Source organism: Lycorma delicatula, chromosome 4 (assembly GCF_047948215.1).
Source record: "Lycorma delicatula isolate Av1 chromosome 4, ASM4794821v1, whole genome shotgun sequence".
NCBI classification, from domain to species: Eukaryota; Metazoa; Arthropoda; class Insecta; order Hemiptera; family Fulgoridae; genus Lycorma; species Lycorma delicatula.
This window is the reverse complement of record NC_134458.1, coordinates 26,027,059-26,045,999: the sequence shown is the minus strand read 5'-3', so window position 1 is coordinate 26,045,999 and position 18,941 is coordinate 26,027,059. Positions and strand designations below refer to the sequence as shown.

General features: G+C 28.9%; 1 protein-coding gene across 1 annotated transcript in view; it reads left to right on the top strand.

Moving 5' to 3' along the window:
• Positions 1–18,941, top strand: part of LOC142323202 (uncharacterized) — a 34,820-nt gene that overhangs the window by 5,961 nt on the left and 9,918 nt on the right. The gene's annotated exons all lie outside the window — the stretch shown is intronic.

Below are 18,941 nucleotides of genomic sequence, written 5' to 3'. Positions count from 1 at the left end.
GATCTACATGAATTGTAAATATTATCTAAACAAATAACATTCTTGTTATAAAATTGGACTCCACAAATAGTTACAGTTATGAATAGTTCAAAAACAAAAACAGCCATTGCACTGAAACTTTACTAATTCAGACTAATGGAGTGTGAGTATTGAGTATGAATTACTGTGAGTTTGAATCAAAATGTTTTAAAAAGTAGTTTATGAAAACATAGAATTTACACATAACAACAGAATTATAACATAAAACATAATATTTATATATAAAACATATAGTATTTATATAAACATAAACTGCTTTAAAAAGTATATTCTTTAAAGAATTAGGACCAATAGTTTAATTATTGTATTTGTACAGACCAACATTTTAAGATTAAAATTTTATATATATATATATATATATATATATATACATTGTATTTGATGGTATTGATTTGAAATTATTTATATACATTCTGATCATATCTATTTTTATTTAAAAACGTGCTACCATCTGTTGCCGCTTTTATAAGAGTGTCATCTTCATAATTCTGTCTGAAAGTTCATCAAGCTGGAAATTTTTTTGTATTTATATATTTATAAAAGCTGTCCAAAATGTCCAAATTTTTGCTATTATTATTAAATTAAATTTTTTGATTTCCACCTATTTCCAAATTTGTCTGAAGATCAGATACAGAATGTTTGTTATTAATAAGGTGGTCAGTAACATTAGATAAAACCAATTTGCCATTTTTTAATTTCTAATCTGTTCTAAGAATCTAGTTTTAAAAGATCTATTAGTTTTATATATATATATATATATACAGAGTGTGACCACTCTGTACAAGTTTTTTGTCAAACACAATACCAAAGATCTTGGGATTTAGATTCTTCCTCTCCTACCTGATTCAGAAAAAGAATTCTTCAGCGGTCTATCTTGAAAAGAAATTTTAGAGAAATTAAAGGGATAGATTAGATTTCACTTTTTAGATTCTTAGCCAAATATTATAAAATGTATAGTTAAGAATAAAACATTAGTAACTTGTTGTAACATCAGTACTATTTAATGAAGATGATTTGAGAACTGAAATACTTCCTTTGTTGTAGAGGGCATTATTTGCTTTCTCATGGCTCCAATTTAACAGTCTTGTGTGTTAATTACCATCTGGTGGTTCATAAGGTTGTGGTTGTCACTACTATTATAAATATATTTCTCTGACTGAACGTCTTTCTATGTCATATTTTAAAATTAATAAACTATTTTGTTATAAATTAACATATTTACCTTAAATTATGATTTTTTTTTAGGCTAATGATCTTCATTTTCGCTCAATGAATTATGTAACAGTTGATTTATCATACAACAATATTTCAGTGATTGATCTTCAGCCGATGGAATTACTGGCACTTGCACAATATGAATAGAATTCATCAACTTCACACCATTACAAAACATTAGAAAATCATAGTGCTAGAATTAATCTGATTGGAAATCCCTTATTATGTGACTGTAGAAATTATTACCTTAAGTTTTTGGAGGGAACTCGAACACCAGAAGCTTATTATTTGATTGATATCATTTCAAATAATCAAATAACATGTTCTGGACCAAAGCAACTAGAAGGTTTGTACTGGAATATGGTGCCATCAAAACTTCTAAAATGTGAATTAAGTCAAATAATAAACGAATCTAGTACTATATGTCGAAAAGAATGTAAATGTTTCTACCATCCACAAGAGGAAGGCTTGATTATCGATTGCACTGAACTAAGGATAAAAACTTTCCCCTCGAAACTTTCTTCTTGGAATATTACAATTCTACACTAAATCATATAAAAATGTTAATCATACCGAGCTTATTTAGCAAAAAATTATTTATCATCACTGCCACTAGAATTAGATGAAGGTTTCAAGTATATCACGACTTTATCACTTCCCTCAAATAACATTTCACAAATAACCTTGACCGGCTTATCGCCTAATATAACAGTAAGTATCAGAATAAATTATTTTAAGTATAGCCATAATGATTGCACATTTAATAATAAATATTTTATTTAATGATTTTCACACTTGTTGACTATAAAATACAGTAATTAGACAAATTGTACTAAAATTGGTGTTATAGAAGAGGAAGTTGAGGAGGATGAAATGGGAGAAACAATACTGAGATCTGAATTTAAGAGAGCATTAAAAGATTTAAATGGCAGAAAGGCTCCTGGAATAGACGGAATACCTGTAGAATTACTGCGCAGTGCAGGTGAGGAAGCGATTGATAGATTATACAAGCTGGTGTGTAATATTTATGAAAAAGGGGAAGTTCCGTCAGACTTCAAAAAAAGGGTTATAGTCATGATACCAAAGAAAGCAGGGGTAGATAAATGAAAAGATTAGAAGCTTTTGAAATGCGGTGCTATAGGAGAATGTTAAAAATCAGATAAGTGGATAAAGTGACAAATGAAGAGGTCGCGGCAAATAGATGAAGAAAGAAGCATTTGGAAAAATATAGTTAAAAGAAGAGACAGTCTTATAGGCCACATACTAAGGCATCCTGGAATAGTCACTTTAATATTGGAAGGATAGGTAGAAGGAAAAAATTGTGTACGCAGGCCACGTTTGGAATATGTAAAACAAATTGTTAGGGATGTAGGATGTAGGGAGTATACTGAAATGAAACGACTAGCACTAGATAGGGAATCTTGGAGAGCTGCATCAAACCAGTCAAATGACTGAAGACAAAAAAAAAACTTGTTGCAAGGTTAATAAAAAATGGTTTTTACTTTGTAATTGACAGCTTATTTTGAGATATTTGTTATATTATTTGAAATATTTAAATACAAGTATTGTTTACGTATGTAAATTGTATTAATTTATAATATTTCTGAGAAAAATAATTGGAAGGTTTTTTAAAATAATTTATAAGATAGAAATGCACGTGGGTGTGTTTGTGTGCGCGTGCGGCGGGCGCCAGTGCATTTGTTAAAAGGAGAAATTACTTTTTGTCATAAAAATTTGGTTGTTTTAACATGATTTTTAAAAATGACAAGTATAAAAAATAATGCTTAAAGTTTATATTAAAATACAGCTAATATTTGGTACAGTGATCTGTACATTTGATGGTTACTGTGATGATATTTTCTTTTTTTCCTACAAAAACTATTCAGAATTTTATTCAATATTCAGAATATTGGAAATGGAATTTATATTCAGAATTCATGAATACATTATGTATTCATACATTATGAATACATAGGAATGTATTCATAATGTTTAGCGACCAGGCGGGCGCATGGAAGTGGACGATGTGAACTTAGTTGTATCACAATGGCACAGATATTTCTCTGTATCATGGCCTGTTTGTGCTCAATGCTGTAGTAGCCAGTCTGGTACACTACAGACCTTTTTAGGTCTGGTACACTACGATTTGATAGATGGTTTTGAATGGGTATTTGAGTTTGTTATTCATCCGTCACCAGCAAACCAAAATGGCTTGCTACACTGAGTCGCCATGATATATACTGGCTTCCCCAGAGCTATTTGGTTACTTATTGGATTTTCAATTAGGTTAATTAATGGTTCAATTATTGGTTAGTGGATGTTTAACTTTCTTTCTTTTTCCTGTTTAGCCTCTGGGAATGACCGTACAGGTATTACTGAGGATGATATTTATGAGTGTAAATGAAGTGTAGTCCTTGTACAGTCTCAGTTTGACCATTCCTGAGATGTCTGGCTAAGTGAAACCCAACCACCAAAGAACACCAGCATCCACGATCTAGTGTTCAAATCTGTATAAAAGTAACTGCCCTTAGAAGACTTGAAAGCTGGAACTCTAAACTTCCAAATCAGCTGATTTGGAAAGACGTGTTTACCACTAGACCAACCCGGTGGGTTAGTGGATGTTTAGCTGGCCATGGTTCGCTTTACTTCCTTGTCCCATCTAGTCAGGGTCTTTGCTTCCTTGACTCTATGTTTTTAATTAACATAATTATTATTCTCATAAGCAACATTAACTGTTGCTTGTGACAATAATAATCATAAAAACTACAGCATGTTCATTTTATGAGAAACTATCAGTGAGTTGTAATTTTGTCAGAGTAACAGTTTGGTCAGTGTAGGACCTGAAACTTTTGAGTGATCTTAAATATGCCGGTTTCAGAATAGTCAGTCGGCCTCCATCTTAAAAGTAGTTGTTACTCAATGTAGAGCTGGTTCCTGATATATATGCCCAATATGTTATGTCAGTATACTAGCTAGTTACCTGTTCTCATACTAGTAAAAATGTATTTTGCTCATTCTTTAGCATTAGCTGATAAACACCATTGAGCGTTGATCGTACTTTGTTTCTCTCTTTTTTTTAGATGATTATCTGAAGAGTATTTGGAAGCGCACATCTACTGAATATTTCATTCAGTACAGTTGTAAATGAGGAAAATATGTAATCATTGCTGAACATTTTTTTTGCCTTTCTTCACCTCTTTCAAGGTCAAATTTTAAGAAATCTAGAAATGGTATTTTAGATATTCACATGAAGATTACACACACCAAAAATCATGTTGATATCTTCATTTGTTTCTGAGAAATTCAAAAAATTTCTGAATTTAAAATAAAGTTGAAAACCCTTAAACATGGAATTTAAAAAATCTACAAATTGGGTTTTACATAATCAAATGACGATTACACACACCGAAAATCAAGTAGATATATTATTTGTTATTAAAAAATTAAAAATGATAGTAAATTTAATTTTTACCCCCATTAGAATTTCAAAAAAATCCTTTCGTGTGTGCACTTACATTGTAAGATGAATGTATATACAAATTTTCAACAATCTATCTTATGTAGTTTTTGCTGGATGTTGATTATGAATCTCTCATGACATATTGCTTGTTTTATCACGATCATGCACATGCATAAACACACACACACACTTTTTAACAATAATCCAATCAGTACTTAATTGCATTAAAAACTGTACTAAATTTGATTCTGGTTTTGTGCTTTATTTACCATTGCTCATGTAATTTTTATTCCTTAAATAAGTTTTTTTCGTTTTATGTTGATTTTCTGATGGCTAATAACCTAAATGTCACTCATTTCATGTCATGAACATCACATTTCATGATAAATAAAGGTTCTCATATAATTTGTGAATGTAGTAAATAAATTTTCTGTAATATTGTAAATTTAACGAAATTAATTAAAAAGTTGGAGTAAAAATTATTTACAGAAAATTGAATAATAATGATGAATCCCTTCTAATATGTGTATAAAAAAAAAATAGAAGAGAACTTTGAATTAAAACCAAACTTAATATAGTGATAGTTAGTATAATATAAATATTTGTTTGTGTCAGTGCACACAGCATCTGTGAGGTTTCTGTAGATCATCATACTAGTTATATTGATAATAAATTAGTATACTTATAGTAGAATTTATTTACCTAAAAGTTCTTATTTTCTCTCCCAACCCTTATATATCTTCTATATACAATTTTTACTTTTCTATAAACCTGTTTATTTAAAATAAAAGCAACAGTCTAATTTCAGAATTATAAGGGACTCCAATGGTTTTCAAAGAGAGAAAAGAATTGAGTGATAATGTGGTGCATGGAAAAGATAGGTGAAGAGCTTTTTTAGGGTGTGTTGACATTGCAAATTGCTTTGACAACAAAAAGTTTTGTTGTAATAATTTATGTTAAAAGTATGTTGCTTATATCCTCTTTTTAGTCTGTTTATAATGGACATTTTAGTCTTGCATCACTTAAATTCTTGATAATTAATTTAGGGTTTAGCAGACGACATGACTGAACCTCAAATATTTTTTTTTTGTAATTAAAACATCAACTAATATTTGATTTATTTTATTTTTATTTTTTTGGAAATTCTAATTGAAATTGGTTTATTAATTAATTATTTTAGATATTAAATACCAGTTACATTTGTGCCATGTAAAATTACATCAGTCTGATGAAGCTATCAATATATTGCAGTCTATTTCGGCTAAGCAAAGAACACCTAAGGTGAATATGACTTTGGCAAAGTTATTTTAGCAAGCAGGAATGGAGAGACCTGCAATTACCGCTTATAAAGAAGTACTAAGGGCTAGTAATTTTAATTATTCTTGATTTGAAGTGTTGTATTCTTTTATTTTGATTCAGTCTTTTAGTTATATAATATTTTATAAATGGGTTGAACTGTGAGTAGTGAAAATATTCACAATAATATATTCATTGTAGATCATTTTACAGCATCAACAATTTACAGTTTACTGTATACTCCAGGGGCATTATGTTTGATTATGCTGTGTGTGCAGTGGTTTGTTTGTTTTGATTTTTGTTCCAAAGGCTTCATTGTGTAAACCTTTAAATCCAAGAATAGTTCTTTTTATATTTTTGTCTGTTCATGTTATTGCAATGTATTTTTTGTTTTGGTTAACTTTGTTCTTATAAAATTTGTGCGAGAGTGTGTTGGTTGGTTTTATGTGTACAATAAGATCTGTTTAATTTTTATAAAATTAGGTTACCATTTTATAAAATAGTAACCCATCATATTTTATAAAATTAGTAACCCATTTATATATATTTTATATAAAATATAAAACACAAAAAAATATACATATATATATATATATATATATATATATATATTTTTTTTTTTTACATTTTTATATATAAGTATGGTTATACTTATATATAAAAATGTCAAGAGAACACTCTTAAGAGAAAATTTTTAGAGAATAGGACTATTCTAAGAGAATGTATTATAGAGCCTTTATTACAGAAACCGGCTGTAATTGGTCAATCAATGAAATAAAACAAGTATTTCGTGTTAGAATTAAAAGGAAAATGTCAGAATATACCTGAATGTGGAAACATATCAGATGAAGACTGCAGCTTGAATAAGAGAAATTGCCATTGATGCTGGATACAAAATGAAACTGAAAAAGAAATTGTCATTTATGGTCAAAATAAAAACATTATTGAAGGAACTATTGAGAGAGTTTTGATTAGGAATTATGTAACATAGAGGGAAGAAAATGATGCTCAAAAAATATTTTGGCTTGAGAGACAAAAAAAAAATAGAATAAATAAATTTTGTAGTATGAACAATAATGAGTTCCTTAGTTTGCCATAGAGAAAGAAAAGAACTCTGAAAATATGAATGATGTTGAGGGAATATGAACTCTTAAAAAATTAAAAAGTAATAAATTACAAAAAAAAGAATGTAAAACAAAAAAATTAAATTTGTGAATGGACTTGTTTTTTTATCTCTTATGTACTTTTATGACAGTATTTTTTAACATTATCTACCTTCCTATGTTCTTTTAATATGTTAGTTTTGTATTTTGTGATGTTTAGTTTGTTTAAAAATGGTTACTGTTTCTGACATTTGAATATGTATATATTCAAATATCACATTTTTTCCATCGCATTCTAGAGTTGTATCTTCTTAATTTGCTTCCTTTGAATTTGAAAAGTAATACCACTAAAATTCACTAAAAGTGCAAGTTGTACCAAGAATGATGAATTGCTATTACATAAGTTCAAAAAATGTTAATCTAAAGTGAATTCGTCATTAAAAATTATTGGTTCTATACCAATTAATTAATTTATTAAATTTAAATATTTATAAGCTCCAATTTCATTGTGGATGATGGAAGAACCTGAAAAGTACACCCCTTTTATTATTTTAGAATCCCAACATTGTGTACATCCTAATGGCATTCAGTGTAAAATTTAATTAATCGATTCAACTCATCGTAATTGTTAATTGTTTGTGATTGTCAATTCTGCTATTGAACAATTCAAGCATATTAATTACTTTGATGTCATATCGGTTTTATGGAAAGATCAATGATTTTTTTTAATAAAAATTTATAACATTTTAAAAGTTTACATGTTATATGTGCCATGTTGGATGTGTGAACAGTAAATGTCCATATTAAGATAATTAGATAAGCTTTCGTCGTATTGTGATTCCAATTCTTTTATAGAGCATCGGTGCATGTACTCTTAAGCAAAGAAGAATACAGAGGAAATAAATTTGCTGAGAATGGTCTGTGATGTTTATAATCGAAAGAAACTGGTTCAGAGTAGAGTTATTTGTTGTAATTGTTACAAGAAGCTATGAGGTGTGGCAGAAAAGTAATGAGACTGATTTTTTTTTTTAAATTTCATTTTATTTTTATAAATCAGTGTATTGCCACCTTCAAAGTAGTTACCTTGGACAGACATACTTTGGCAGAGGCATTGTTTCCATTCTTTGTAACAATACTGGAAGGTTTCAACTGGAACTGCCATTAACTCCTTGGTTATTCTTCTAGGGATGTTTTCTGTAGTAACGAAATTATGTTCTTTCAAGGACTAAGATCAGATGGGTAGAGGGGCTGAGAAACGTTTTTCATCAAAAACTGGTTGATGGAGATAGCTGTGTGACATGGTGGAGCATCCGGGTGTTTGAAATGTTCAGTCTGACGTGAAGCACCCTATTTCTGGTCCTTTCAAGTAGAGGCTTCAAACCATCAAACAAAAAACTTGGTTGACTGTTTGTCTTTAGGATGCAAATTATGTGTGAACAATCTCCCTACTGTCAAAAAAACAAATCATAATAGACTGGATTTTTGATTTGCTCATTTGAGTTTTCTTTGGGCGAGAAGTGTCAGTGTGCCACTCTTTACTTTGACATTTTGTTTTTTGGATGTACTTGAAAATCCATGATTCATCACCATTGATCATACAACTGAAGAAACCTGGATGATTTTCAAAAGAAGGTAAAACACACATTCTTCTAATTTTCTGTGTCTAATGGAAAGGATTTTTGGCACACATCTTTTTCATGTCCAATTGTGAGTTAAAAATATGATAAAGGGTAAACCTATTCAAATTTAACACACCACTTATCAATATCATTGCTAATCAATGGTTTGACCTCAAGGGAGCCCTCACTCTTTTCACATTTTCCTCAATTTTTGATGTTGAAGGCCTCCCTGAGCAAGGTTCCTCTTCCACTACTGCATGGTCCTCCAGAAATGTTTTTTGCTAATAAAAAAATCTTTGATCTTGTAAAGAATGTTCTTCAAAGGGTCGTACAAAGTACAAATTTATCTAAAGTGTAATGTTCATTTTTTATTTACATTATTACATTTTTAAATTTTATTCCGATGAAAAAAATTTGATTTGTGATCAGTTTTATTCAGTTTGGAATGGTTTATATTGTTCTATATAATCAAAAAGAGTTTCTAATATTTCTTCAAGTTAGGTTCTGTGCAAAATCAGAAATCATGAATTTAGAAAAGAAAATCAAAATCAGGGTTCCAGGGATTGTAGAATTAACATAAAACAACATATTACAGATAAAAATAATGTAGTGTACTTACTTCTAATTACCAAGATTTATGGGTTTTGTTGGGAAAAGTAAGTGATAATTAAGAACTACTAATTTTTTGTTACTTTAGAGTCAATTACATCGTATTGCAGCAAGAGTTTTGAGACTTGTTGCCAGGTGAATTGTGCTACTTACATTATATGTTATGTATGATCTGTTGAATATCACATTGATATTGTTTGATATATCACATTGTTGCAAGGGATTTATCATGTAACAAGTTATCTGTATGTCTGTTATGTTAAGTGATATATCCATAATGGTTGTAGGTGACTTGACTTGAATTTTAAGTTATTCTTGAAATTGATGTAGCCATCTTCAGGTATAACTAGGGAAAGTGAGGAGTGTAGTTGTTTCCCAATGATTTTTCTGAACCAAATGTGTGATCGCTTAAAAGCATGCCAGGTCTACTAAAATGCAGGCAGTATTAAGCCATACAAATGACACTTTCATTCTGTTCATTAAGGGACTGACTACAGTGAATATTGTACTCTCAGAGTACAAAATATTGCTAATGGTGCATCTTTTACATCAGGTCGTTTATATATGTCTCACTTAAAAGAAAAACTGGGATAGATAATATAAAGAAACTAATTAATTACTCCTGTTTATAGCTATTATACTTACTCCTCACTATATTACATTATTCCTTTTAAGCTGGAAGCTTAAATATAAATTAATCAATATATTATTTATATATTATATTCAATTTATGAAATAAATTATTGTAATACAAAACTAACTTCCTTGACACAATAACAAAAAGAGAAGTTTGCTTCAAAATCAATAAATTGCTAAGGAGGATAAATTCAAAATTCTTCTAATTTTTATTATTGTTTACCATTTGATTTGACCCATGTGTTTTGCCTATATGTTTGTTTAATTATAACTACAAAGCCAAAAATAAATCGTATATATGATCCTAAGTGGATAGTCAACAGTATTTTCAGTATAGATTTATTTTTATCAAAAATAGTTGCGTTTTAAGATCTGGTATGAAATTGAATGAATGAATTACAGTAGTAAAATTAATTTTATAATTATTGTTACTGTTCTTGTATATTGTTTATAAACATTTAAGAAAAAATGGACGATTTCTTTACGGGCAGTATGTTCGATCATGTAAGCATGTTCTCAGCTGAAGGGGGACAGATACACAGGCAGACACACATACAAACGCCCTTCAGTAGGGTAGGATTAATGGAGAAGAAAGATATTAATCCAAGTAACTTAAATGTTAATTTCATTCGATGTGTAATGTTATAAATTCAATAATTTGTGTGATTCTATATAATTATTTAATGACATGCGGTTGATCCTAGTAATCAAAGAGGTATCGATTTATTAGCTGCTTTACTAGCAAATGAAAAGCAAATTTCAGAAATAGAAAGACTAATACCTCTTTCTTGGACTCATGAGGAACATGGTCCCCAGGCATGGACTGCTCTATCATATTTATTATATGTAAATAATCATTTATCACGCGCTGCGTATTTAGCACAAAAGGTAATGGAAACAAATCAACAATTTATTCATTATTAGCATTTATTTGATATCATTTTAATATATATGTTTTTTTTATAGATTTTTATCTGGTAATGTGCTATTTGTGACTGGCAAGCGGTTTTTAAGCAAAAAATAGCCTATTGAAACAGTAATAAAATTATTTTTAATGAACCAGTCAGTTTTAACTCATTTTATGTCATTTCAATCACAAAAATATAGGCTGTAATTAAACATAAAAATCAATTTACTTAGCTTTTGCAACAAAATCAGTAGTAAAGTCACACTCAAATTTCCTTTTTTTTATAACTACAGAAAGAAATTGATTTTTATAATCCATAAAAAAGTTTAAATAACTTATTATATTATAATTTCCTGGCTATACAAAACACCTTATATCCAACATGCATTAATATAGAAACTTGAAGAAAAAAAAACATAAGTAGCATTTTTACATAACTATATTTATGTTTGGCCTAATTTATCCTTCATTCCGTATTTATCACGGTCTGTTTCAATGCATCTCTTCTTTTATCATATGTTTTATTGTCAATATCTCATCATCATTAAAAATTCCATTCTTAAAACTTATAAAATAAACTATAATTCAGTAAAACATACAATAAATGTCACTGAAAAGTAGAATAACCAAACATAAACACGCACAAAGTAGACAATAACAATGACATATGGCGGACATAACCAAACTTAGAAGGTTACAAAGAATAGGGTTATAAAAGGGAAATTTGTTTGATAAATCTATCGTACGCGTGAAAAATATCTAAAATGATATGTAACCTATCGATATAAAGTAACTGCTGAACTCTACTAGTCATTCAAGGTATTAAATAAATGAGAAAACAAACCATCTTGCCTTGGGATGCTGCCGGTTTTGTGACACGCTGAATATCTCACTATGGGACATTTGTCAGAGATTGGGTTAATATATACAAGTCGTTATTTGAATACTGATTCCAGCTTTTTAGGAAAGTGGTGGAACAATATTAAAATTACTCTTTTAATTTTTTAAAAGTAATTATAGATTATTTTTATGAAATAGATATTTTTCAATGTATAAAAATGCAATTTAACAAATTTAGTATATGTTCATTAGTAATTTTCTAAATAAAAGTATTCAAAATATTTGGTATTTAATAATCGAAGGAGGAATTTATGTAAATCTTTTTCAAAATTAGTTAATTTACTTTTCAACAATAACATAAAATTATCTGTTCTAGTAACTAAGATTATCTTTGGCATATCTGAAAAAGCCATTCTCTCTATGTTTATACAATGCATCTCTGATGCAATCAAATTTGGGCTGTAGGCCATTGATGAAAAATTATAGCAAAATTAGTTTATCATAATATCCCAAGTGATTGATCATTTTTCTCTGTACAGTTAGATGCTTACTATTTCTTAAAGTAAGCCAGCCTCTGTGGCGTGAGGTGTAGGATCTCAGCCGTTCATCCCGGTCAAAAAAGCTTAGTTTTTCAACTACTAAAGTATTGTAGTTAATTTTTTCCCAAAGATGTGGTGTTTTATTTACCTAAATAGATGAAATATCTAAGTATTAAGAAATGAGATTTCTGGGATAAAATAATATTTTTTCTGGGTGCTGCCCCAGGACTCGTTTGATAAATCAGATACATAAATGTTGTAATATTTTGTTTCTATTATTTTTCTGCTTTGTCACCCTTTCTCTATGGCTTGTAATAGTTGATTAAAGAATAAAAATTGAAATATTGAGCAATTTTATTAGAAATTTTACAATTGTGTTTCATTTAAGTTCTAAAAAGAGGACATCGTATTGTATTACTTACATAAACAATTATTATTTTAAAATCAGTCTTAAAATAAATTTTAGTTGTAAATTACAAGAATATATCTCATATTTTTAACTTATAGTCAGGCTTAATTTATCCACTTGCAGACTGATAATATAAAATTTTAAAAAGTATACTTTATGCCTATACTAAAAACGTGGCTTATCATAAAGATATCATATTAAAAATGATGACTTAAAAACTAAATAATAAATTACTATACATATGTAATAATTAGATCTAACTAACATTAAGTAAAATTTTTCTTTCTTTTATTTTTGTTTATATTTGTACGAATGATTAAATCTAAAATTCCTAAGGTTCTCTATAAATATACTTAAATAAAACTTAAAAAGTTGTTTAATCTAATTCCTATCTTAGATCTTAAACTCTATATGAGCAACATTCTCTAAATGATGTACATTACTTATTTTTAATTTATTTGAGAATTATGTACCTAAACACTAAATACTATGCGCACTTATGCGACTTATAATTTCTGCTCATTTTGTATAATTGATGGTGTTTAGTCAATAAAACTGTTTGCTGGTGGGGATAAATTAGGATCTGAACCTTTTATGAAATCATCTTTATACTTTAAACCGGTGTATTTTGCTGCCTTGTTAAATTTCTTCGGAAAAGAGGTATTCCTAGGCAGTGTATGTTTCTATTTGAACTCTCAATATGTGCCATAGGTTTGGGGTTCATGTCTAAGCCAACATGCCAACTGATTTATTAATGCCCAAGTGAAGGTAAATTAATGAAAAATTGTATTTAAGTTTCTTTTTATACTGTGTAAATGCACATTTAGAAAGGATTTTTTTAAATTCTGAATTTAAAGGGTTAAAATGGAGTACAATGAAATTTACTATTTTTTTAATTTCTCAGTAACAAATGAAGATATCAACTTGATTTTTGGCACGTGCGCTTATGTGTGTGTATAATAATCTTCATGTGAATATCTAAAAACCAATTTTTAGATTTTTTGCAAAGGGATGAAGAAAGTTAAAATATTTTGAAAAATGATTGCAAATTTTTCCCATTTCTGATTAGACAATATATTAAGTAGATTTGGGCTTGCAATTATTCTTCAGATAATTTCTAAAGACCATTTTTTGTTTTTTTTTCCGATTTTTTAAGGGATTTGTTCGTGTACTATTGGGATGCTATTGGTAGCTCAACCAATAGCCACGGTTACTGTAGTGCGACTCAGCTGGCTGCACCTGCCTCCAGTTACTTGACCAAAAAACACATAAGAAAAATAAGAAACAAAATATGATAACCTCCTAGTGGTGTTTGTAGGGTAATACTAAGAACCAGACTAAATATGGATGGATATAACTACTATTTTTAAGATGAAGGCTGACTATTTTGAAACCCACACTCTTCAAATCGCTCAGAGTTTTGGGTCCTGTACTGACTAAACTGTGCTTTGAAGAAATTTACCTACCATATAATGATATTTTTTTGTAAACTGAACGAGGTTTAAGTTTTATTTATCAGTATTATTCTCACAAGCATGAGGATATCGAAGCACATTGGGGGTCCTGGCTAGACAGTTGGGTAAGAAAAGTGAGCCCTGACCAGCTAGTTTTTTTTAACAAAATCTTATTCCAACTTATACCCGAGTAAATAATTGCAGTTAATTTATTCAGCCCAGTAAAAATGATGGTGTCTTTTCTTAATTTGAAGTTTTAGTCCAGTACCTTTGATTTCCTACATTAACTAATGTAAGAATTCAATTTTTATTTTAAGTACATTTTCATGAAATTCAGTAAATTTCAATATACTGTTATAAAATATTTCTCCAGACTAAAGGAAATATTTATTAAATATTTCCTTTAGTTCATTATGAATTTGTGTAATTTTTAATTACTGATATGGTGATACGATCCAAATCTATTGCTTCTAATGTTTAGAGACTATAACTGACTCTACTTCATTTTATAATGGTTATTTTTTTATTTGGCTTTTTTCTGGATGAAAAATGCTTCGGCATTATCATCACCTGAATTTTATAATGATGAGTCGATTCTGTTCTCATATGCAATATTTTGATCAAGTTTTATGTAAATCAGATCAAACTATGAAAAAACATCCCCTATTACCATCTTTCTCTATTTCATCACATTCTGTTTTCAAATAAAGTTTTGTTTTTATTAAACATTTTTAGTAGCTGTAATTATTGTGATAGTTTCAGGAAAGACTTCTTACATTTCTGGCCTCAGGAAATATGCATTATCATATTTTTTTTGTGTAAATTTACCTTAATGTTTGGTTTTGAAGTAGCTGAATGATACATATTCAATATCCAGTGTTTATTTTCAGAAGTTTTATGACAAATCCGTGTCGATTACCACCAACAGTACGATTAAGAAATTTATTCCCCCTTTGTTATATCAGTCAGGAAATGTCAAGGCTAATCCACCCTTTGTTTTCTTCATTCATTGATCAGGAAAGTCATCATATAAAACTTAATGTACTGATAATGTTCAATAAAAATTATGTATATGAGAAATTTTGAAATCTAATGAATGAGATGACCTTGAAATTTCATCAGTAGTGATTTGTCTAACCTTACAAATTTCAGTGTTGATTTCTTGCTTCAGTTCTTTAATACAAGGAAAGATCATTCAAAACAATCTCTTTTCAGTCCGATAAATTTCAGTGTAGCTTTATTGAATATGTTTTATTAATTCTTACATTTTATTTATAAATATTCTTATCACCATATACTTTACCTATAAATTTTTATAGTGTGAATTTTTCTTGCGTTAAAATTTAATTACAATTCATGTTTGGCCAAATTTTTTTATATTTTCAATAAATTTTAAACAAGTGTAAATGTTATTTTTTTTCTAAACAGCTTTCATTTTATACAAAATGTCTAATTTCTCTCAGCTTAATTGTTTTTAATTATTCAAAAATTAATTTCTATGATTCTCACATTGCCTTTTATTCAGAGTGAAGACAAGTAATTCGTTAGTATTAAAATCCATATCGATCATCCATGTAAAGTTTTTTATCTTAACTTTTTTAGAAACGTAGTTTATATACCATAATATACCACATTACCATATCTACCATATAAATCTTTAAGATGGGTAATAACTAGAGATCGGATTATATGCATTTGCACTTGCATATTAAGCCCATTTTCACCGGTTATTGCATATTTTCCTTAAAATCTAGTGATGATGCATATTTTCACTATATTTATAATATTTTTCATTAAGGTACCTTGTTAATAAATGAAATCTTATGTTGTAGCTGGCCAAACCTATTAGCGACATGCCTCTTAGAGCGCACTTAGCAGCTGCAAAACAATACCTCTGATTGTTTGTGTTTACAAAAGTAACAAAATGTTAAATAATTGTTAATTATTGAATTTATCGATATGTTATTAATTGTAGTAATTACTTGTAAATTTAAATTACAAACATTTAATTACTAGTAAATGTAAATTTACTTACTAATTGTATACTGATTTTGAAATAAAACTAAAAATTACTATTTTTTATTATTATTTAAAGTTGCATATTTTGACACTTTCTATGCATATTTTAAACATTTTTCATGCATATTTGCATGTATACTTCAAGCTTTTTATGTTGCATATAATCCGGTCTCTAGTAAAAACTAGTCAGTCTGAAATCACTAACTAGTAAGATAAATACTGACACAACCTGCTGCAGGTAACTTATGGTATTTTAGGGCTTCATGATCTGTAATAATTGTTAAAATTTGAGACAAAGAAATAATCTGAAATGATTCTTACTTTTTCAAAATGATTTTGAATGAAGCTTAAGAAGTCCTTTGACTGACAGTCACAGGCCCAAGGATTGTTATATAAGGAAATTCGTTGTAATTGGTGTGCATTGCTTAAAAATTTTATTGAGTGCTTCCAGGTATGTCATGTTGTTGTGGTTCAGTTCAAAGATCTATGAACAGAAAAAAAATAGTTTTTAATAATATAATCATGTGATCAGTTGAAATATCAACTGATTGATGATTAATTCACTATTTAAACCCAAAACGTTTACACTGGGATATAAAATGGAAATTCTTCTTTCATATGAAAGGCTGAGATACTATAACTCCACCCCAGAGGTTCACATACACACACACACATATATATATATAAAACAGGATGGATCAAAGAAATTAGAGAAGATATGAAAGAATTGGGAATTTCCCTGACTGACCTACAGAATAAAACTGGAAAAATTACAGAGCTAAAAGACAAAAGCATTAGATTTAAACAAAAGACAGACAAACGACAAAATACAACGAAGAGGGTGTTTACGGTTGAAGAAAAGAAAGCAAGATCTGAACGGATGAAGAAATACTGGGCAGCTCGGAAGAGTAAAATAACACGCTTTTCTCAGAAAAGATCCAACTAAAATTACTTAAGTGGTCCCATGTTGGATGTAAAAGCATAATAATAATAAAACAGGTATTTGAAAAGGATCAACCCCCTTTGTTTGATGACATGAATTTATTACAAAGATATTAATGCTAATAAAATACTTATACAGCAATATTCAAATTACCTTTAATAACTTTACAATAGATTTTCAAAATGATTTCCTGTGATCCCAATGCAGGTTCCTAACCTTCATAACATTTGCACCAGCTTTTCGTAATGCTTGAAATTTCACTTTAAATATTAGCTTTCAATTTGTCAAGTGTATGAGGATATTTTTAAACTACACTTTTTAAATATTCCCAAAGAAAAAGATCTGCTAGTGTAAGCTCTGGGGATCTTGGAGGCCAAAAAATTCCCGTAACATATTCAGCGTTTCATTAGCAGTATGACACATTGCATTATCCTGCTGAAATCAACATTCTTGTTTGTGTAAATTTAATACGGCAATAAACATGATTTGTCGCTGAAATAAACACAGTCCAAAATTTCAATACCATTGTCATCAATAAGAGAACGAAACCGACAATATTGTAAACGTTTTCCACGGTATACTTCTTTCAGTTCTTAAACGACACCGATGCAATAAGTATGTAATTGTAATTTTTTAGTAGCACTGAAAGCTGTAAACAGTGATAGCCCGGTCAATGGAGATAACTTTCTGAGAGATCTTCTGGGTGAGCGAGTCAAACGTTCTTCCTAACCTTCCAGAACTTCTATTGTTAACAGTGATGGTTGACCCGTACTTTTCCGATCATGTACACCCCTACTCTCACGAAATTTATTAACCAAACACGATATTGTCAACTTATTAGTAATTGAAGAGTTGGAAAATTTTATCTGAAACTCGTCTTTCACTCATTTGTAAGATTTATATGCACAATAAATCTCAACAATAAACACATATTTGTCCTTGGAAAACGACATAGTTAACATAATAGAGACAAACATATACCAGTATAGCACTAGGGTATAAGAAAAACATTTCAATTGTTACAAGCTTTCAATCTTGAATACGGTATTGCATGGTGTCATATAGGGAGAAATAAAATTTACCTACGTGTGACTTCTACTTTCTTAATTTTAGGGTTGCGTCCTTTTTGAAATATCAGTTACACGAGAAAGAACAAACTTTGAAAGGTATGGCTGAAGAGAGCTACTAATTGTACAAGAAACTTTCATGTGTTCAAAAATAGTAAACTTCTAGTTTTGTAACTTTTATTTTTCATTAAAAGATGTACTTTTTCTACCTTAAATAAATGTTAACATTCATTTTCTCATGAAATCTGAAGTGGTGCATAAAAATCTGAAAAAGTGGCTGCGCAATAACAAACATGTACCGTATTTTCCTTTTTTAAACAAATTAAATTTTTAAATATCACTTTAAAGAAAAATAAATAATAAGATATTTTCAAATATACAAGTTCTGCTTCAACTATTATAGGTGACAAATGTTTCCATAAATATTGTTGATGCCAAGCTGCTGACATAACTTTTAAAAATCGTTGTTCTTGATTATTAAATTATTTTTAAAACTCTGAGAAAATACAGTTAATATTATCTAACACAGACTGAATGAAATTTTCAATAAATATATTGGAACTAAGAATTCACTTTATGAAATAAAAATTCCTTCTCAAGATGTTCATTAGAAGTAAATATTCATAAAGTATGGAAATACGCCCAATAGTATAGTTACAAGATTTATTAATATTTAAACATTATTGTTGAGGCAGTATTAGTCAGTAGAAAGATTAAAAATGTTTTTGAAGTAAACCAGGTTGCTTCATATTTCTGAAAAGATGTTAATACAAACTTGTGAATGTA